Raw genomic sequence first — 15311 nt, 5'->3', positions numbered from 1 at the left:
TTTATTGAGACCCAATCTCCCACATGCACCTTTTCATCTTCTTAAATTGGACCTTCTAGACCAGAACCAAAATCATTAGTATGTCTTTGTATTAACAACCTAGACATGTATTCTGCTGGTGTGTGCTCAGACTGCTCAGTAGGTGTTTCATTTGATTGTAAGGGTATCTTATATGGCCTTATCATTTCAAATGGGCTTAAATCTTCTTTTGGGGGTGTGATATACATACTGGTCACAGCTACTAGTAGGCAATACATCCAATTATTTTTACCTATTTCTTCCATAGCTTTTCTCAGTTTGCTTTTTAGAATGCCATTATGTCTTTCTACCAATCCAGCTGATTGGGGATGATAGGCACAATGGTATTTCCCTTTAATTCTCATCACTTCTGTCAAATGTTGTATATTTTTTAATTACAAAATGGGGTCCATTATCACTGCAAATCCTTTCAGGGATTCCAAATCTAGGAATAATATCTCTTAGTAATGCTTTGGCTACAGTCTGTGCATCTGCACTTGCTGTCAGGAATATCTCCACCCATTTGGTCAGGGTGCCTGGGTACCAAACAATATTTCTTCCTTTCACATTTGTCTAATTCAATAAAATCCATGCAAATGTGTTGGAATGGATATTGCGGTGTATTGAACTTCCCTTTCTGTGGTCTTATACCTCCCTGAGCATTGTGTCTTGCACATATAAGACATTGAGAGCAAAAAGTTTTTTTGAATAATTTGTGAATCCATAGGCTGTACATACTTTATTTAACATCTGAGTCATCCCCCTGTTTGACACATGCATTACTCCATGTGTCAATACTGCTGCATACCTAAATAAAGATTTTGGTAATACCGGTTTCCCTTCAGGTGATGTGTAAATGTCATCAATTATTGTGCAACCCTTTGTTTTCCAATATTGTTTTTCCCCAGGGGGGGCATTTTGCTGCATATCAGTAAGGACTGTATGATCTATCACTATGATTTCTCGTCATTATTTTATGTGTTTCTTGTGCCGCTATTTTGGCAGCTTCATCTGCCCTTTTATTTACCTTTTGAGATGGGGTCCGTATATTTTATGTGTGCTTGACATTTACAAATTGCCAGCTTTTTTGGTAACTGTATTGCATCTAGGAGTTCTAAAATGAAGGCCGTATGTGAAATTGGTTTACCACTGGAGGTGACCATCCCCCTGTTTTTCCATTGTTGTGCAAAAACATGTACTGTTGAAAAGGCATATTGACTGTCAGTGTATATGGTTACAGATTTTCCTTCTGACAGTATACATGCTCTTGTCAATGCTACAAGCTCTGCAACTTGTGCTGAATAATGTTTTGGTAGTGGCCCCGCTTCCAAAATCTCATCCTGTGTCACTACTGCATATCCTGTTGCATTTGTGCCATCTGGATTTTTCTTACTAGAACCATCAACAAAAAGTATCATGTCAGGGTTAGATAATGGTACATCTTTCAGATCACTTTGTGGCAGTACCTTTTCAGCGATGGCAGCAGTGCAGTCATGTTTATACCCGTCAGTAGGAAGTGGTAGTAGTGTGGATGGGTTTAATGTAGTACACCTCTGTATTGTTAAGTGAGGTTGTGTCAAGAGTATTGTCATACAGGAAAGGTGTCGTGCTGGGATCAAATGTGATACTTTTTGTTGTAACAGGATAACAGACACTGCATGTGGTAACTTTTCAGTTAGTAAAGTTGAATAAAGACACCAGTCCATCCGGAGTGAGTGTCTAGCCCCTACCCCTGTACACCCACATCAGTCTCCACCCCCAAGGATCCAAGTCCCCATTCATATACCAGGGCCAACTCGGGACAGAAGCCAATCAACCCACCTGCATGTCCCCGGAGTGCGGGAGGATACCAGAGCACCCGGAGGAAATCCACGCAAGCACAGGGAGTACATGCAAACTCCAGGCAGGCAGCGCCATGATTGGGATTCGAACCAGCGACCCCCTTCACTGCTAGGCGAGAGTGCTAACCACTACACTGCTGCTGCTACCAGTGCTTGTACACAGGGTGGAAGTGCTCTAGTTGCACTGTCTAATTCTGTAGAGTAATCCTTCCTCTAAAACCACCTGTGCCTCTCCCGCTATGAGACCCCTCTGGTTCTGCCTCAGCATCGTACTCTTCTGCATCCTCCTCTCCTTCATCACCTTGCACAAAAACCTTTACTTTCACATTCTTTTTTGCCTTTGTTTTCAAATACTTCTCAGAATGCTTAGCATATTGTAAAACATCTAAAACTGATGCAGTTCGGTAAGTAACCATGTTTTTAACAATGTAATCCTTATGATCCTGCTTCAATCCAATTAAAAAAGCAATCTTTAGCTGTTGTTAATATGCACTATTCACATCCTCAGCTTCGGGGAGCCCGGAGAACACTCTAAAAATCTCTCGTAATTTATTTAGGTAGTCACTGACACTTTCCTTGTCTTCTTGTACTGTCATATTTATTTATCAGTCCGTTGTACCCATCTAAGCTGGCATCTGTTCAGTAAGGCAGTCAACTTGTTCCCTAAGTCTGGGCTTTCTGGAGGCAATGGATCCCCCCGTCCCTGTGCATTTTCTGGGGCGCAGGGGTATTCCTCACCGTCCTCCACACCATACCTAATAGGAGGTTTACTTAGTCTCTTGGCTCCTGCTGGGGCACCCAGTGCATGAGTTATGGCGTCAGTTAATATTTCAAGGATCGATCTGTTCATCTCCAGGACTGAACTACTGAATATAAAAAAGAGGAAAAACCGCGCTTGTCAAGTAAAAAATTAAGCAGCAACCCAAATGTTATACTACATTTGGAATAAAGAAAAAAAGGAGTGGGTTGCGCTAACAGAAATGAAATTAATAATTATAAATGAGAAAAACCCTAAAGTAAAAGACTCTAGGAAGTTACTGATTAGTTAATCAAAACTGTGCCACGAAAAAAATAGTTATGTTAAATGTAGATAACAAATATACATCAATTTAGCTAGTGAAAACACCATAGAATTGAATTATCCTAATGTGATGTGAACAATAAGCTGAAAGAAAGAAGCTATGTTACACCAAATAACCAATTAGTTTGAAAAATTAATAAAACATCAATACATGTGAAAAATTGATAACACTAAAATATTGAAATGTCCATAAGGTCCTTGGAAAATATCTATTTTCAAAGTACTCCACGGTGATATGGTGACAGCAAAAATATCCAGAACGAACGTGAACAGTGCACAACCTCCACCACAGATATCACTGCCGCTTACCGAAGATGTATGGTTCTTTATTATAGAGAACCATGCAGAGCGGGTGACTGATTCCCCCAGTCCAGGGTTTTCGCAAATGGATGCAAGAGAACTCAGGAACCCGTTAGCCTTCAAATACACTCCCTCTCACCGGTTTACATAAAAGATAATAAAACTCACAATAGTGTAAAACCCAAGTAAATTATTATTTGGACGTAAGAGACAAATGCGCACTTACAGGAATAATGTCTAAAAAGATCGTTCAGCAAATTCGAGCCGGCCGGTCTCGATTAGCGCCCGATACTTCCGCAAACAAACAACGCGAGCTGGTGGCGTCAGGACGTCGCTCCTCCTCCCTACGCGTTTCGTCACTATCGGACTGAACTACTGTCTGGAGAGATTGAGGAAGTGGAGTTGGGGTTTTGTACAGAGGCGGTTCCTTTGACAGGGGTGGATGTCACAGGGAAGGTGTTACTCTGGGCAGTTACTTGCACCTGAGGGGGAGGACCATTATAAGGAGGTGGTCTCTGGGTATAGCAGATGAGATCATCCTCTTTGTCCACTAGGGACAATTGGGCTTGGCATTTTTCCTTTGTTCTTCTTCCTTCTACCCTAATTCTAGCATGCTGAAGCCAATACTCCGCCATTTCCAACCCATACCTTTTTTAAACTTTGGGTCCTAACATTTTAAGCTTATCCACAGGGCCCCAAAATAGAACTTTCTTTCTTTTTAATTAATTTTTAGTATTCTGATTTAGAACTTAGCCTTTTGACTTTATAAATGTACCCAAATATAAACAGCATTGCATCATTAACACTTCACAGTTGAAAGTCTGTGAATTCTAAAAATAACTCGTCCAATATAAATATTTACTTTAAGACTATTATTCAGACTTTCTTTCCCACCAAAAGTCCTAATATTTTCACAGATGCACAAATTGACCTCTGTCAGGCAATCTGCATTTTCTTGTTTCCGAGAAACAGCTTCTTGACCATCATAGTAATGAAAACATTCTCAGCCTTTTTTTTCTTTCTTTTCACATTCATCAAGCCACCTGATAATAATTTCTACAACATTCTATTCACTCCAAAGTGCAATCCACCTTTCACGTGTCCCATCTACCCAAACTATAAACAATTTCTGCCACTTGCTTCCTGTAACACCATGGCATGCTAAAATAATAAAGCAACCTGGTGTTATCAGTGTACCTTCTCTTTCTTTTATGCTAAGTTTCAATATTTACAATATAACCCTTCTGTATTGTCATAGCTAATCAAGGGTTAACTTTTACAACTTCTGACAGGAGCAATCCTTACATGAGGGGAGGGGGAGGGGGAGAGTGAGTTCAGTGCGTTCCTTTTTTTTTACAGACACACAGATCATTAGAACGTGAAGAATGACTTCTTATCTTCTTCTTAGAAATACGCAGCACAAAACACGTAAACAAACAAAGACCGTTGCCCCGTGGGGTAACAATACAAGAGCAAAAACATCAGCACTCCCCACACTATCGAGAGAATCAAAAAGGGTTAAACATGAACAAAGATAAAGTAAACACACACAGAAGAAAGTTAGCCTTGCGATCTTTTTAGATCACTTAACTAAACAGCGCTTAAACAGTCAGGCATTCAACCTCTGACATTCGGTATACCTCAAAGCTTTTTGTTATCTGTCCGGACAGCGGGCAACGTAATTTTTTACCTTAGACAACGTCCCCAAGTGTCTCTACGAGCACTGGACCACCTAGAATATTATAGGATCAATACCAATGTCGGCAATTACAACACATTAAACCAGAATCAAAGAGAAAGAGAAGAAAAGACTCTTAGAAAGAATTAAGAATAATTTAAATTATCTTACCTCTCAAACACCTGGACTGGATCACACAAGGTTCGGAAACAGACAGTGGAATCCAGATCTTTGGCCCCCGCCCATTTTTCACCAAATAACATTGAATGGGGGGTCGGGTATTTTCAGTGAGCTTCAAAGTCCAATACTCACCGAAGTTTTGTCGGGGCCGTCTGATCTGAAAACCAGCGTGTTGTTTCCGGCTCGAAGAACCAAAAATGTTAGGAATCTTCCCTTGTGATCAGTCAAAACTCCAGATGTTCTGAGAAGCAGGCAATTTATTTCTGATGTGGCCCACAACAGAGAGACATGCTTACAGGACAAAAGCTGAAGAAAGATGTCTCCCGAAAAGAACGTGTCCCGCCTCCTCATACCCCACAAGAAAAACACCTCTATGCTTCTATTGGCTGAGGGAACATAAATAACGTTGTCATGGCACAGGATGGCACTTTATTTACTATTCATGTTCCCGTACATTCTTAGGCTATCATATTAAGTTAAATCTAATCATCCTACTTACTATGGAGTTAATTAAGACAAAACAATACAACAAGTTAATACAATAATGTGCTCAGAAGTAAGTTTTTTAAAAATCAGTCTAAGGAATATTGTTTTTCTAATAGTCACACAATAAACATTTAAAACTTTTCTAACAATTCTTACCCTGCCAATACTCTGCAATACTTACCCTACCAATACTCTGCAATAAATACCCTGCCAATACTCTGCAATACTTTACCCTGCCAATACTCTGCAATAAATACCATTTTATTTATTCATTAATAGTTTATATTACATAAAGATATTAAAGAGGTCTGTGCTCATCTGAAAACAGTATTTCTTTTGGATAATCAAACCTATAACTGTCTGGAAAAAAACAAATATCACTTGTAGACAAACCTACACTTTGTTTCAAGGCGGGGTCTGGGGAGGGGCAATGGGTGGGGCCAGGGGTGGGGCTGAAGGTGTGACCAGGGGCAGGGCCAGGGTGGAGCTGAAGGGGGCCCCATCAGGTAGGCTGTACGGGGCCTCATAATTTCTATCAGCGGCCCTGCCTCCAGGGGCCAGCTTAGGGGCAGCACACTGACTGAATCAGACCGCAGAGCTCCGCTTATTCTAAAAGTTCTTTGGCATGGGCCTTTTTTGAAACGAGTGCCGTTGCTATTTGCAACATATGTCTCAAGCGTATCTCGCGTGGCCAAAACATCAGCCGCTTGGGCACCACATGCTTGACCAGACAGATGTTGACCTGCCATGCAGCTCGTTGGGAAGCTTACCTCAAAGACCCACACCAAAGAACAAAGCGGACCTCTCCTTGCTCCTCATCAGCTGGGATCTCCAACCCCACTAGACCTTCAGTCCTCTCTGAAACCTGCACTGAGAGGAATGAAGGTGTAGAATTAGGTGTGTCACAGCTAAGTGCTTGCGGGCACTCTGCTAGCAGTACACCCACGTCCGATTGTAGCAGGCAAATTTCCCTGCCCCAGCTGCTGGACCGTAGAAAGCTCACTCCCAGCCATCCACATGCCCAGAGGTTGAATGCTAGCTTGGCTAAATTGCAAGCACTTCAACTGCTGCCTTTTCAGTTGGTAGACTCGGCCCCCTTTCATGAGTTTGTGCAATGTGCGGTTCCTCAGTGGCAGGTCCCCAAACGCCACTTTTTCTCACGAAAGGTGATTCCGGCTCTCTACCGGCATGTGGAAGGCAATGTCCTTGCCTCGCTGGACAGGGCGGTCTGCGGTAAGGTGCATATTACCACTGACTCATGGTCCAGCAGGCATGGACAGGGATGTTACCTGTCTTTCCCTTCCCATTGGGTCACTCTTCTGGCAGCTGGGAAGGATGCAGGACAAGGTGCAGTAATGTTGGAGGTTGTTCCGCCACCACACCTCCAAAATGTAACTGCTGGTTGTGACACACCTCTCTCCACCCCCTCCTCTTCTTCTTCCTCCATGGCCTCTTCCAGTGCTCTGTCCTCGGAACCAGCGGTGCTCCGTAGGCATTCAAAGAGCTACACATGTATGCAGGAAAAACAATGCCATGCCAAGCTTGCGCTGGTTTGTTTGGGGGACAGGAGCCACACTGGGGCAGATATTTTGTCAGCTCTGCAGGGGCAGGCCGAGAGGTGGTTGACGCCATGCTAGCTTAAGCCAGGAATGGTGGTTTGCGACAATGGCACCAACCTCCTTTGCGCCCTCCGACAGGGACAACTGACCCATGTGCCCTGTGTGGCTCACGTCCTTAACCTGGTGGTGCAGCGGTTCTTGGGCAGGTACCCGGGTTTACAGGATGTCCTGAAGCAGGCCAGGAAAGTCTGTGTGCATTTCCGCCGATCATTTAATGCCTGTGCTCGGCTGGCTGAGCTCCAAAAGGAGTGGAACCTGCCCAAGAACCGCCTTATATATGACATGCCCCCCAGTTGGAACTCAACGTTGGCCATGCTGCAGCAGCTGCACACGCAGCAGAGGACCATCAATGAGTACCTGTGTGACTATGGCACCAGGACAGGGTCAGGGGAGCTCGGTTTTTTCTCCCCACGCCAGTGGGGCATGATAAGGGATGCATGCACTGTCCTGTCACTGTTTGAGGAGGCTACAAGGATGGTGAGCAGTGACAGTGCATGCATCAGTGACACTGTACCTCTTGTCCACTTGTTGGAGCATACACTGCGTGGAATAATGGACAGGGCACTTGAGGCAGAATAGAGGCAGGAAGAGGAGGAGTTCCTTGCCTCTCAAGGCCCCCTTTATCCAGACAGTGCTCCTGCTGTCCCCCCCATCACAAAGGAAGAGGAGGAGGAGGAGGAGGAGGATGATGATTGTGTCAGCATGGAGGTGGAGGCTGGCACTCAGCATCAGCAGAAGCAGTCTTGTAGGGATGATTTACAGTCCCAAGAAACTCATGGACTTGTACGTGGCTGGAAGGAGGTAGCTGCGGATCATGTTGTCCTTAGTGACCCAGAGGACTCCGGACTGAATGCTTCAGCTAACCTACGCTGCATTGCCTCCCTGATCCTGCAAAGCCTGCGGAAGAATCCTCGTATTCTTCGGATCAAGGAGAGGGACTATTACTGGCTGGCCACTCTTCTTACAAGAGTAAGATTGCCGACCTTATCTTGCCATCGCAGAGGGAGCAGAGGATGAGACATCTCTGGGAGGCCTTGCAGAAAGGTCTGTGTAACGCGTTCCCAGAGACTGGGAGGTTACAAACTTCTGGTCCTAGACAACGTGTTGCTGAGGCTTCGTCAGAAGGAGCAGTGGAGAAGGTGGCTGTCTGACCAATGCGTTCAGACAATTTTTTAGTCCGCAGCCCCAAGGTATGATCGGTTCCAGCAACCATCGCCAGCGTCTGATATACATGGTGCAGGAATACCTAGGGGCAAGGTCAGACTTGGACACCTTTCCCACCGAAAATTCTCTGGCTTACTGGGTCTTGAGGATCACTGGCCAGAGCTTGCACAGTATGCAATTGAGCTACTGGCTTGTCCTGCATCCAGCATTCTTTTGGAACGCACCTTCAGTGCTGCTGGTGGCTTTGTAACCGATCACAGGGTGTGCCTGTCCACCGACTCGGTTGATCGACTCACCTTCATAAAGATGAATCAGTCTTGGATCACCACCAGCTACCAAGCACCTGAAGCTGATGTAACCGAATAATTTTTTTTGAAATATCACATCCCTTCAAGACTATGCTGAGTGACTGTCCTGGTATGTTGACTGTCTATCCTCTTCCTCCTCTGCTGATATCTTGGAAGAACATTTTTAGTTCTGGGTGATGCCACCAGCCCAATTTTTCAGCCCCTGTTTAACAGGGGCGTGTAATACAATTTTTGATGCAATGCTTTGCAGCAGGGCTCATTCCTGCACTACAAATAGAATATATGGGAGAGGTTGCAGTGTCGTGGCACCAGCACTAGTGCCTAAGGCCCAATTGTTCAGCCCCTGTTTAACAGTGGCGTGTAATTACAATTTTTGATGCAATGCTTTGCAGCAGGGCTCATTCCTGCAATCCAACTAGAGTATATGGTAGAGGTTGCAGTATATAGGCCCAATTTTTCAGTCCCTGTTTAACAGGGGCATGTAATAAAATTTTTGATGCAATGCTTTGCATCAGGGCTCATTCCTGCACTCCAACTAGAGTATCTGGGAGAGGTTTCAGTGTTGTGGCACCAGCAAGCAGTGCCTAAGGCCCAATTTTTCAGCCCCTGTTTAACAGGGGCATGTAATTACAATTATTGATATAATATTTCATAGCAGGGCCCGTTCCTGTGCCCACCGAGAGTAACTGTGAGGACTTATAGTGTTGTGGCACCAGCACCACCACCACAACCACCAAAGGCCTAATTTTTCTACCACTGTTCAACAATGGCATGTAATTACAATTCTTGATATAATCGTTCACAGCAGGGCACTCCAGCAAGAGTCACTTTAAGGGCTTACAGTGTTGTGGCAACACCCACACCTTAGGCCCCCATTTCTGCAGAGCATATAGGGCAGGCCCCTACTTTCAAACATCTAACTTACAAACGTCTCCTACTTGCAAACCAAAGGAGACAACAGGAAGTGAGAGGAAAAGAGATGGACGGCAAAACAAATTATACAGGGGTGATAACCCTTCCCTATGTTTTCCTAAAAGCTTAAAAATAGATTTTTTGACTGGAGCTACACTTTAAAAATGTACCAGTTCAAAATTACAAACATATTCTACTTAACACAACAAACCTACACAGTCCCTGTCGTGTTTGCACCACCTGTATACTCGTGTTCTGAGTATATAGGGCCTGGGGTTCCCACGTCTTTCCTTTTTTTAATATGGGTACGAGGTTCCCCTTAATATCCGTACAAGACCCAAAGGGGCTGATAATGGGCAGGGGGGGGGGGGGGCTACCTGTGCCATTTTTCTCAATGATTTTCATCCGTATTGCCGGAACCAGATATTACATTAAAAACGCAAGCAGTTTGAAATGACTTTTTTTCCATTAAATATCATTTTGTGCAGGGACTGTTCTAAACACTGGAAACATGTGGCACTTCACAGGCATACTATAGACACCCCCCAGGCACGATATTTAAAGGAATATTTCACTTTTTTTCCACTTTAATCGTCATTAAAATCAGTGCTCCCGAAAAAACTGCAGTTTTTAAAAACATTTTAGGCTGGGTTCACACTGCTGCGGGGGGAGATCCGGATGTGATTCGCACAGCAAATCACATCCGATCTCCGTAGCACTGCGAGTTCAGCCATACAGATAGTATGGCTGAACTCGCAGCTGTCCCGCAGCAAACTCGCACAGGACCCTTTTTTGGGTCCGCAACGGAATCGGATCGCATGGGGGTTCACACCATGCGATCCGATTCCTGTGCGAGTCGGCAGATCGCACTGCGATATGCCGACGGATCTGGGGGTGTCATTAACATAACATTGACACCCCCAGCCGTCCGCATAGGGCAGTGTGAACTGCCGGCGGGAGGTATGCGATGCGGGAAAACGCCGCGGATTCGCGGCGTTCCCGCATCGCAATAGTGTGAACCTAGCCTTAAGCATTGACCCATGTCCCCTGGGGCAGGAGCCAGGTCCCCAAACCCTTTTTAGGACAATATCTTGCATATTAGCCATTAAAATGAGCACTTTTTATTTTGAACGTTCGAGTCCCATAGACTTCAATGGGGTTCTAAAGTTCGCATGAATTTTCGCTCCGTTCGAAAGTTCTGGTGCGAACTGAACCGGGGGCTGTTTGGCTCATCCCTAGTCCCAAGGAATTCCCTTAAAGTGGTTGTAAAGTCAGTTTTTTTTTTAATCTTAATGCAGTCTATGCACTAAGATAAAAAAAAACCTTCTCAGTGTAGCAGCTCCCCCCAGCCCCGCTAATACTTACCTGAGCCCATCTAGATCCAGCGATGTTGCAGGAGTGTCTCGGCTGCCTGGGACTCCCCTCCTCATTGGCTTAGAAAGCAGCGTGGCACCATTGACTCCCACTGCTGTCAATAAAAGTCAGTCAGCCAATGAGGAGAGAAAGGGGGCAGGGCTAGGCTGCAGCATGGACACAGGTAGCTATGGCTTGGCTATAGCATGACCATAGCAAGCTGTTTGCTGAGGGGGCACTCAAGGGAGGGGCCATGAGCTCCAGCCAGGGACCTGAGAAGAGGAGGATCTGGGCTGCTATGTGCAAATCCACTGCACAGGGCAGGTAAGTATAAGTGTCACTTTAACCACTTCCCGCCCAGCCTATAGCATATTGATGGCTGGGAAGTGGTTCTATTATACTGACTGGGCGTCATATGACATCCAGCCGGATAACATGCACGTGGGGGCGTGCAACGCGGCGATTGCTAGTGTGACGTGTCAGTCTGACACGCTGCATCTCTGATCATGGTAAGAAACCTCCGTCAGAGGCTTCTTACTACATGATCAGCTGTGACCAATCACAGCTGATCATTGTGTGAACCAGGAAGTGACAGTAAACGGCATTCTTCAGTTTGCGCTGCCAGAGGGAGGTCTGTTCTGATAATCAGCACATTGATTATCAGCACAGCCCCCATCAGCTGCCAATCAGTGCCAAACAGCTGCCAGCAGTGCCCCAATAATAAAGTCTGTCAGTGCCCACCACATTGCCAATCGGTGCCCAACACAGTGACAATCATTGCCCATCACAGTGCCAATTAGTGCCCAGCAGTAACACCTGTCAGTACCTCATCATCAGCACTGCCCATAGGGTTGCCACCTTTTTTTCAAGTCAAACCCGAACACTTTAGCGGTGCACAGCAATTTTTTTATAGTATAAACTATACATATATTTTGCTACTAAATAACATTTCCAGTCATATGAAGTTAATAACAAGAGTCCCCCTTTACATCAAAGTCCACAGAGTTCCCCTTTAAGTCTGCACTCGCAGAGTTCCCATTCACTGTCAGAGGGGACTCTGCAGACTCTGATGTAAAGGAGAACTCTGGGGACTCTAACATAAGGGATGCTCTGGGAACCCTGATTTAAGGGGAAACACTGAGAACTCTGATGTACGGTGAGGACTCTGATGTAAGGGGAAACACTGTGGCCTCTGATGTAAAGGGGAACTCTGATGTAAGGGGTGCTCTGAGAACCCTGATTTGCCTTAGTGTACTCACTCAGAGACAAGAGAGAGAAGGGGGAGACTTCAGTCACAGACAGATGGATGGATGGATGGTGAGCTCACTTGGCAGTCAGCACCTCTCATCCAGATGGATCTGAGACTGCTTGGAAGCCATAGTCAAGTCTAAATAATGTGTCCGGGTTTCAGACAGTCTGAAACCTGGACGAATGATTCCAAACCCGAACTGTCCGGGTGAATCCTGGACAGGTGGCAATCCTAACTGCCCATCAGTGCCACCTGTCAGTGCCAATCAGTGCCCATCACAGCCGCCTGTCAGTGCCCATCACAGCCGCCTGTCAGTGCACATCACAGCTGCTTGTCAGTGCCCATCACAGCTGCCTATCAGTGCCACCTATCAGTGCCATCTATCAGTGCCCATCAATTCTACATTAGTGCCTCCTCATCAGTTCCCATCTGTGCCACCTTATCAGTGCCAACTCATCATTGCCCATCAGTGCCGCCCCATCAGTCCCCACATTGGTGCTGCCCCATCAGTACCCGTCGGTGAAGGGGAAAATTTAATTTTATGACAGAAACTAAAAAACTTTTTTTTTCAAAAATGTTGATCTTTTTCAGTTTGGTTTACTTTAGCAAAAGATAAAAACCCTCAGAGGTGATCAAACACCACCAAAAGAAAGCTCTATTTGTGGGAAGTAAATGATAAAAATTTAGTTTGGGTACAGTGTTATATGACTGCGCAATTGTCATTCAAAGTGCGACATCGGGCAGGGGCAGGAAGGGGTAAAAGTGCCTGGTATTGAAGTGGTTAATTTACAGAGATCATCTCTCACTTCCTGTTTTGGCTATAGGACAGGAAGTGAGGGAAAATCCACCCAAGGGGACACAGATGACAAAAAATAAACTAACAGGGGTTCCTTTACTCCAGGGGTGTCCAAACTTTTTATCCAAAAGAGTTTTGCCTATAGTTCTACTTTAAGATCCTCTTCAAGGGGTTAAAAACACTGTCTATTCAGCGGCTAGAGCTGAAAACGAGGCTTGGTTTCTGTAATCTGAGAACGAGGCTTGGTTTATGTAATCTGAGAACGAGGCTTGAACCTTGGACAGTGAGAAGGAGGCTTGGTTTCTGGCCGGGTAGGCAGATTAATGCGGAGCTTATCAATAGAGAAGGAGTGAGTGTGGCTGCGGACGGGGTGCTGATCCCTGGCTGGAGGATTACAGGGGAGAGCTGTGATCATTGGAAACAGAGGAGCCATCATAGGAGAACCCAGCACTGCTCATCACAGGTAACATCACACAAGTGTATGGGACACCAACCACTAAGGATCATGTGCTGGCTCAATGGACTTTATAATGGGATGGAAAGTTCTGTGAATTATAAATGCTGGAGGATGGAAAGCCAAGGACAGATCTGTACAGCTGGCCATATACTATATAATCTGATTGTATGATCTCCTTTACATCTGTCGTGGTTACTCGAATGATACAAACTCAATGCATTATTTCAGGACATAGATGTGGTGAGTCCAATGAGGGAATGATGTATGGGGGGGTGTGCAATGGTGTTGTGGACTGATAAAAACTGTCATGTGATGGGAAGCCTGCATTCCATGTGTATCATCCAGGCAGATGTTGTATCACATCGATGGGAAATTGTACAATCAGATTGTACAGTGTATGGTCAGGGAGATTTGGTGACTACAGGTGCAATTCACAAAGCTTTCCACTAAAGGAGACAGAGGTGTGTTGCAGTCATGTGACTGTAATTTCCAGATCTCATTGGACTCAACCGGAAAGATCTGTCACTTTTTATCATAAATCGTTCTCCTGGCGAGGTGTGTCACAAGGGGCGTCTGTGTCAGACGAGGTTAGATCTCTAGCAGGACTAGAGGAGAGTGTGTGTACACTATATCCATAGCAGCATTATTGTAGTTATACATGACCCTCTGTGAGTTGTTGTACTTTGTGTTCCTATAGAGATGCGCTCTCTCGTCTTGTCTGCAGAGATCCATATCGTTATCACCATCGTTATCACCATCGTTATCACCATCGTTATCACCAGCTTGACCCAGATAACCATTCCTAACCACACTACTACATTCAGATAAATCATGTCTGGCTGCATGAGCAACGCACCTCACTACACCCCATCATGTAGTGCTGTAATGGTGGTGGGAGATGATAGGATATAGTCTAGGCTCATCACACACTGTACAATCTCCTATCAAACATGTAGTAGAAGGGTCTTTTTGACGTCATTCTAATGTAATGGATGGCTTAGATTTGACTATTTTTATTTTTATATATATCGTTTTGGAAAAGCTAAAGTAGGTTGTATAGTGTAGTGTGTGGCCAGCCTAAAGCCAGGTAGTTACATAGTAAGGTTGAATAAAGACACCAGTCCATCCTGAGTGGGTGTCTACAATTGTGTCCCTGTACATTGCACACTCACATCAGACCCTACCCTCAAGGTGCCCACAATCCAAGGTGTCCATTCATATACTAGGGCCAATTTTGGACAGAAGCCAATTAACCTACCTGTATGTCTTTGGAGTGTGGGAGGAAACCGGAGTACCCGGAGGAAACCCACCCAGGCACAGGGAGAACATGCAAACTCCAGGCAGGTAGTGTCGTGGTTGGGATTCAAACCAGCAACCCTTTTTACTGCTAGGTGAGAGTGCTAACCACTACACCACTGTGCCACCCAGGTACACATGGGTTGAATGTTAGGCGACATCAGCCAGTTAAAAAAAAAAAAAGACAAACAGCGGACATTGGGCCCGTGTGTGTGTCAGTCTGTCCGACAGAAGCTGGCCATGCATGGTGGATGACCAGTAGCCAGCTGACCCCTGATCAGTGCTATCAGCCAATGGCAGAGCACACTGATCAGAGTCTTCTTGGGGGGGGGGGGTCCCCGTCCCCGTCCCCGTCCCCGTCTCCGTCTCCATCTCCGTCCTCGTGTCATAACAGAACAGCTCAGTGGGTGAGATTGCTAAACAAACCTCCTGTAGTACAGTGGCTCAGACTGGAGCTGTCAGTTTTTTCTCTGCAGGGTTGAATGGAAAAAAAAATGAATAGTGTGTACAAGAGCTGCACAATTAATCGTCAAGAATCATTATCGCAATCTTGACTAAAGCATTTCACAATTC

General features: G+C 45.2%; 1 protein-coding gene across 1 annotated transcript in view; it reads left to right on the top strand.

The window, feature by feature from the left end:
• The first annotated feature begins 13266 nt into the window (after positions 1-13266).
• The window catches only part of CSGALNACT2 (chondroitin sulfate N-acetylgalactosaminyltransferase 2), a 97101-nt gene continuing 95056 nt past the window's right edge, over positions 13267-15311 (top strand). Inside the window, exon 1 of the mRNA XM_077453955.1 lies at positions 13267-13448. The gene's annotated coding sequence lies outside the window, so the exon portion shown is untranslated. The remainder of the gene's footprint in view (positions 13449-15311) is intronic.

The sequence above is a fragment of the Lithobates pipiens genome, unplaced genomic scaffold (assembly GCF_037356315.1).
Source record: "Lithobates pipiens isolate NorthernLeopardFrog02 unplaced genomic scaffold, aLitPip1_a1.2 Scaffold_25, whole genome shotgun sequence".
NCBI lineage: Eukaryota > Metazoa > Chordata > Amphibia > Anura > Ranidae > Lithobates > Lithobates pipiens.
This window is presented reverse-complemented; position numbering and strand designations above follow the sequence as displayed.